This window comes from Schistocerca piceifrons, unplaced genomic scaffold, assembly GCF_021461385.2.
Source record: "Schistocerca piceifrons isolate TAMUIC-IGC-003096 unplaced genomic scaffold, iqSchPice1.1 HiC_scaffold_1132, whole genome shotgun sequence".
NCBI lineage: Eukaryota > Metazoa > Arthropoda > Insecta > Orthoptera > Acrididae > Schistocerca > Schistocerca piceifrons.
The window spans coordinates 27501-35000 of NW_025726942.1; the positions used below are offsets into that span (position 1 = coordinate 27501).

Sequence of the window (7500 nt, forward strand, 5' to 3'; positions counted from 1 at the left end):
GGGGTGGGGCCGTTCCGGTGTGCGGTGGGCCGCACTTCTCCCCTAGTAGGACGTCGCGACCCGCTGGGTGCCGGCCTACGGCCCGGGTGCGCAGCCTGTCCTTCCGCGGGCCTCGGTTCGCGTCTGTTGGGCAGAGCCCCGGTGTCCTGGCTGGCTGCCCGGCGGTATATCTGGAGGAGTCGATTCGCCCCTTTGGGCGCTCGGGCTCCCGGCAAGCGCGCGCGGTTCTTCCCGGATGACGGACCTACCTGGCCCGGCCCCGGACCCGCGCCGCTGTTGGCTCGGGATGCTCTCGGGCGGAATAATCGCTCCCGTCAGCGGCGCTTCAGCTTTGGACAATTTCACGACCCGTCTTGAAACACGGACCAAGGAGTCTAACATGTGCGCGAGTCATTGGGCTGTACGAAACCTAAAGGCGTAATGAAAGTGAAGGTCTCGCCTTGCGCGGGCCGAGGGAGGATGGGGCTTCCCCGCCCTTCACGGGGCGGCGGCCTCCGCACTCCCGGGGCGTCTCGTCCTCATTGCGAGGTGAGGCGCACCTAGAGCGTACACGTTGGGACCCGAAAGATGGTGAACTATGCCTGGCCAGGACGAAGTCAGGGGAAACCCTGATGGAGGTCCGTAGCGATTCTGACGTGCAAATCGATCGTCGGAGCTGGGTATAGGGGCGAAAGACTAATCGAACCATCTAGTAGCTGGTTCCCTCCGAAGTTTCCCTCAGGATAGCTGGTGCTCGTACGAGTCTCATCCGGTAAAGCGAATGATTAGAGGCCTTGGGGCCGAAACGACCTCAACCTATTCTCAAACTTTAAATGGGTGAGATCTCCGGCTTGCTTGATATGCTGAAGCCGCGAGCAAACGACTCGGATCGGAGTGCCAAGTGGGCCACTTTTGGTAAGCAGAACTGGCGCTGTGGGATGAACCAAACGCCGAGTTAAGGCGCCCGAATCGACGCTCATGGGAAACCATGAAAGGCGTTGGTTGCTTAAGACAGCAGGACGGTGGCCATGGAAGTCGGAATCCGCTAAGGAGTGTGTAACAACTCACCTGCCGAAGCAACTAGCCCTGAAAATGGATGGCGCTGAAGCGTCGTGCCTATACTCGGCCGTCAGTCTGGCAGTCATGGCCGGTCCTTGCGGCCGGCCGCGAAGCCCTGACGAGTAGGAGGGTCGCGGCGGTGGGCGCAGAAGGGTCTGGGCGTGAGCCTGCCTGGAGCCGCCGTCGGTGCAGATCTTGGTGGTAGTAGCAAATACTCCAGCGAGGCCCTGGAGGGCTGACGCGGAGAAGGGTTTCGTGTGAACAGCCGTTGCACACGAGTCAGTCGATCCTAAGCCCTAGGAGAAATCCGATGTTGATGGGGGCCGTCATAGCATGATGCGCTTTGTGCTGGCCCCCGTTGGGCGAAAGGGAATCCGGTTCCTATTCCGGAACCCGGCAGCGGAACCGATACAAGTCGGGCCCCTCTTTTAGAGATGCTCGTCGGGGTAACCCAAAAGGACCCGGAGACGCCGTCGGGAGATCGGGGAAGAGTTTTCTTTTCTGCATGAGCGTTCGAGTTCCCTGGAATCCTCTAGCAGGGAGATAGGGTTTGGAACGCGAAGAGCACCGCAGTTGCGGCGGTGTCCCGATCTTCCCCTCGGACCTTGAAAATCCGGGAGAGGGCCACGTGGAGGTGTCGCGCCGGTTCGTACCCATATCCGCAGCAGGTCTCCAAGGTGAAGAGCCTCTAGTCGATAGAATAATGTAGGTAAGGGAAGTCGGCAAATTGGATCCGTAACTTCGGGATAAGGATTGGCTCTGAGGATCGGGGCGTGTCGGGCTTGGTCGGGAAGTGGGTCAGCGCTAACGTGCCGGGCCTGGGCGAGGTGAGTGCCGTAGGGGTGCCGGTAAGTGCGGGCGTTTAGCGCGGGCGTGGTCTGCTCTCGCCGTTGGTCGGCCTCGTGCTGGTCGGCGGTGCAGGATGCGCGCGCCTGCGCGGCGTTCGCGCCCCGGTGCTTCAACCTGCGTGCAGGATCCGAGCTCGGTCCCGTGCCTTGGCCTCCCACGGATCTTCCTTGCTGCGAGGCCGCGTCCGCCTTAGCGTGCTCCTCCGGGGGCGCGCGGGTGCGCGGATTCTCTTCGGCCGCCATTCAACGATCAACTCAGAACTGGCACGGACTGGGGGAATCCGACTGTCTAATTAAAACAAAGCATTGCGATGGCCCTAGCGGGTGTTGACGCAATGTGATTTCTGCCCAGTGCTCTGAATGTCAACGTGAAGAAATTCAAGCAAGCGCGGGTAAACGGCGGGAGTAACTATGACTCTCTTAAGGTAGCCAAATGCCTCGTCATCTAATTAGTGACGCGCATGAATGGATTAACGAGATTCCCGCTGTCCCTATCTACTAGCTGCGGCTGTCTCATGCTGTGTGCCCCGATTTGCGTGGGCTCATGGTTGGCAATAGGCAGCAGGGGAAGGATGCGACTCGAACATCTTAGCCTCTCCTTCTCAAGTGCTCCTGCTCGCCTTCTCGGGGTGCAGCTGTTAAGCCTTCGGGCGACCGAAGGGCAGGGGCGCGACGGCGTACTGAATATCTTGTACGCCGGTTCCGGCTGCTGCATTTGTCGCGGCGGGATCCTGGCCCAAGTCGGCGAAGGTCACCCGCCTTGCCCCTGGAATTCCGGGGCATGATCCGCCAAGCCGGGGCGTGGTGACACGTCCCCGGTTAGGTTAGATGGGTCCAGACCCCCGAACGTCTGGGGGACCGGCCCGGCACCTGAGTAGGACCGGGTCTTTAGCCTTTTGGTGGAAACTCGGCCTAGTAGGGGGCGAAGGACGGAGGGTGAATCCGCTCTCCCGGAATGCGGGAGGCATTCGTCGGTAAGGGAGCGGGAGAAAACTTCGATGATGCAGCAGTCGAAGAGGACTAGTGCGCTGTTCCCACGGCGTGCTAAACCTAGCAGCTCAGTTGTTGAAAGCTCTTGGTCAAGGGGCGGGACCGGTGAGCGAGCTGCATTTAGCCTCCCCCCATGCCAGAGAGGCCGGTCCGGGGAAAGAGACGGGCCTCCACTTTTTCACTCTCTAAATGTCAAATATGGCTGAAAACATAGAGAGTGACGATGTGCCTCGATGCGAGATCGAAGAGAGCTTGTCTGTCGCTGAGCGACATGCAAAATTTTTGAAGTTACTCGATTCGAGTATTAAGAATGGAAAGATCGGCAATTATGCCATAAATAATATTAGAGACTTTGTGTCGGGTTGGGCGATAGCTCACTCCCAACTAGAGGGAAGGGTTATGGAACTAGAGCGCGAGAATGAACGTCTGAGAAGCCAGCCAGTCAGTGCGAAAACTTATGCCGCAGTCGCAGCTGCCCCTGTGGGCAAAGCGCCGACGGCAAAAGAAACTATCCAGAAAAATATTCAAAAAACGGTACCTACTGTGTTTATAAAGCCTAAATCTGGTGAGGACATACGGGCGGTGAAATCCGTTTTTGAGAAATGCGTGAATCCGAAGCGAGACAAAATTAAAATTAATAGTGTCAGAACGGCTAAAAATGTGTTGATAGTCGAAACTGCAACTCAAGAGGACAGTAATAAGATACTTTCCAATTCCCAGTTAACGGAGAAAGTTAAATGTGAACCTCCGCGGAAACGTCGACCATTGATGTGTATGTACGATGTACCAACTCATCTAAGTGCGGATGATCTGTTGGACGCGATATACAGTCAGAATTTTGATGTATCAATGACTCGAGTTGAGTTTGATGAACAATTTAAGTTGAAGTTTAAAGTTGGTCCTCGGGAAAAACTGACAGTTCACCATGTGGTGGAGGTTTCTCCCGAGTTGTGGAAATTGTTGACAAGAATAGGTAGACTATATGTGGGATATTCAGCTCTTAATGTTAAAGATTACTTAGCAGTATCCAGATGTACTAAATGTTATGATCTGAATCATACTAACAAGTTCTGTACTGTAACTGAAGTTATCTGTGCCCATTGTGGGCAGACTGGGCATGACAAAAGAGATTGTAGAAGCAAGGATCGCCCATCCATATGTATACCCTGCAGTAAGAGAGGGCGTAAGTGTGGGGGAGTCAAAGACTGCCCCACTTACAAAATGTTTCTGGATAGAATAATACAGAGAACCGATTATGGCGACCATTAAGACTGTTAAAAGAAAATCTCCGAGTAAAATCAAACGAGATGCAGAGAGGGGTAAATTAATATCTAAAGCTCTTTCCACAGGTTCGTTGGCTGATCCAGAGTGCTTCTCCGGGTCAGCTGGCTGTTTGACCGTGGAAGTTGGAGTTCAGACGGTAGATGATTTGGAGGCGGGTGTTAACCGCCTTTCGATTCAGCCGTCGACCTCTGCGGAAATGGAATCAACGATGGGTCCAAAGGAGGATGAAGATGCATCACGTGTTACTGCCCTGGTAACAGGAGGTGGTGGCAGTTGTGATGGAGATGGAACTGTAAATAGTGTAGATGCAAGTAGTGTAGTGCAAATTGGTAACAATGGTGACGGAAGTGTAATTGTAAATAGTGTAAATATAAGTAGTGTAGTGGAAGTAGACAGACATGAAAAATCTGGTGAAGGGATCAGTTATAGACAAGTTGATCCAAAAAATATATACAAAGATTTGGAGGAGTTGGTTCGGCTGTCAAGGCTGGAGGAGCCTTCATTACTTACTACGGCACTGAGGCAGCTGGTCAGGAAGGGACACCCTAATGGTGAAGACATTACTTATCCAGCTCTGGAGGATGTAGATTGCATTCAGTTGTCCGCCGCTAACATTCCGCCTGAGTTGGAGCAATTACAGGAATTAGTCATTAAAGTTTTTGATAGGCGCGGTCGCATATTTGATCTTGATAAGATCTTTAAGGACATGGTCAAAATGTATGGGCGTAACGTCATTGATCTCTCGAAGCCTTGGCCCGCCAGTCGTTTGCACGTCTACTATCCCCCTGGGTAATGGGGAGATTCAGGATGTTGCAAATCAACGCTATGCGTAGCCACATGGTTACGCAGGAATTGCGTAAAGTGGCGGAAGAAGAACAACTGGACATTATTATGATACAGGAACCAGCCTCCTGCGCTGGTCGAATCCCTGGTTTTCCGGCGGCCGCGCAAGTGGCATTCTCTGGTGAGAACCCCATGTGTGCGGTTGTGGTTTTAAACAAGCTCATCAGATTAACTGTTCTAAATCAGTTTTGTAATGAACATATAACTGTGGTCCAAACAAACATGTTAACACATATATTATACATTGTAAATGTATATTGTCAATTTCGACAGGACATTGTTACTTTTTTGGACCAGTTAAGATGGATACTTAGGACCTTAGCAGGTCAGTCAGTAATAATTTGTATGGATGCAAATGCCAAGTCCCCGATGTGGCACAGCCTGGAGCGGGACGATCGGGGCTCGGAGTTGGAGGACCTAATAATGGAAGCGAATCTGATTGTCTTAAATCAACCTGGGCACCCGCCTACCTTCTCTGGAAGGGCTGGCGCGGTCTCAAACATTGATGTAACACTAGCGACTCTGAGTGCTGCGCCTCATGTGCTCCAGTGGTGTGTTTCTGAGAACGTCACGATCAGTGACCACAATTGTATATTTTTCAACTATGAGACAGAGGTTACAGAAGATCTTGGGGACTTGGTTGAGAGATACAATTACGCTAAAACGAATTGGGAAAGGCTGGCGCAGGAGTTTCGACCACCAGAGCTGGATATGGAAATTGCAGATGTGGACGGTGCAGTAGGAGACCTATTGGTTTCTATCGAAGCAGCTATTGCTGTTTCTGTTCCACGTGTTGCGAGGTATGTTCGCAAGCAGGCTACTCCGTGGTCCCCAGAACTGACCGCGCTTAAGCGGTCTGTCAGGCGGGCGCGGCGTAACTATCAAAGGAGCTTCGCCCAGGACGAGAGACAGTATCATTTGAGAATATATAGAAGATTAAAAGAGAGGTATGTCAACATGGTACAGACCACAAGAAGATTATCCTGGGAAACATTTGTCAAGGACCAGTTGGGGATGGACCCTTGGGGTGTCCCCTACAAACTGGTCCGGGAGAAAATTAGGTCTCCGACTATGTTCTCCACCCTGCGATTGGAAGGAGGTGGGTACACTACGACTTGGGAGGAGACAGCAAGTGTGTTACTGCACACTTTGCTGCCTGATGATACAGAAAATGAGGACACTGAGGAGCAGCGGGGAATACGCCAGGGACTGCTGCAGCAGTACGTTAATGAGGCGGCGGTATACCCCTTCTCTGCTGAGGAGGTGGTGGCTGCGCTTCATACTTTTGCAAGGCGCAAGGCCCCAGGACCAGATCATATACCAGCTGAGATCTTGCAGTTCCTGGCCCCACAGCTGGCTCCAGTGCTTGTTAAAATATACAATCTATGTCTGGAACGTGGTGTATATCCAACTCAGTGGAAGATCGCAGAGGTGGTTATAATTAAGAAGGGTCCCGAGAAGGACCCACAGCTAGCAAAATCATATAGACCGATCTGTTTATTGGATGTTCTGGGCAAGGCCTTTGAAAAGTTACTAGTCGACAGGTTGTACAGTCACCGAATGCTTTATGGCATGAGTGATCGGCAGTTCGGGTTCCGAAAGGGTCGCTCCACACAGGATGCGATCAATGAGGTTGCTCGGACTGTCCACTCTGCCAGGGCGACATACGTTCTGGGGATCATGGTGGACATCTCGGGAGCCTTCGATAACCTGTGGTGGCCAGCGCTCTTCTCCCGTCTTCGGGAGATAGGGTGTCCTGGTCCGCTGTATGGTTGTCTGGGGGCTTACTGCGATGGAAGGCTTGCCAGGATAACTGCCCCTGGCACTGTGGTATCCAAATGGATATCCCGGGGTTGTCCCCAGGGATCTGTGTTGGGCCCAGTATTCTGGGATATTATGATGGAACCTCTGCTGACCAACTTGCAGAGGGATGCCTCGGTGTTGGGGGTAGTTGCCTACGCGGATGATCTCGTGATATTGGTTGAGGGAAATAGTCGCATGGCAATTGAAGAGCGTTCACGAGAGGCCATTGCCATACTGCTTAGTTGGTGTGGACAATCAAAACTGACAGTGGCACCCCAGAAATCGGTGTACATGATGCTGAAAGGCAAGTTAAATAGAGATCCTACTGTACGAATAAACAATGTGGCAGTCTCTAGGAAAAGATCTGCTAGATACCTCGGTGTCCACTTAGATGAAAGATGGAATTTCATTGAGCACATTGAGCAAGTGGCCACCAAGTCTATGGCTCTGTTTAACAAATTAATCTCAATTGGACAACGACGCTTTCACCTTCCTGTGAAGGCCATTCATATGTATCACAATTGTCTGTTGGCTCCAGTAGTCGGGTATGGAGCAAGTGTGTGGGCCCACAGGTTAGCCTTGGTGAGGCCGGCAATGCAGATTCGACGCATACAAAGGAATGTGTTGATAAGGTGTGTGGGTGCCTTCGGCACCAGTCCTATTGATGCGTTATTAGTTATAATGGGGCTATGTC

At 52.4% G+C, this 7500-nt stretch overlaps 1 pseudogene; it reads left to right on the plus strand.

The window, feature by feature from the left end:
* The window catches only part of LOC124727756, a 10502-nt pseudogene that overhangs the window by 573 nt on the left and 2429 nt on the right, over nucleotides 1-7500 (plus strand).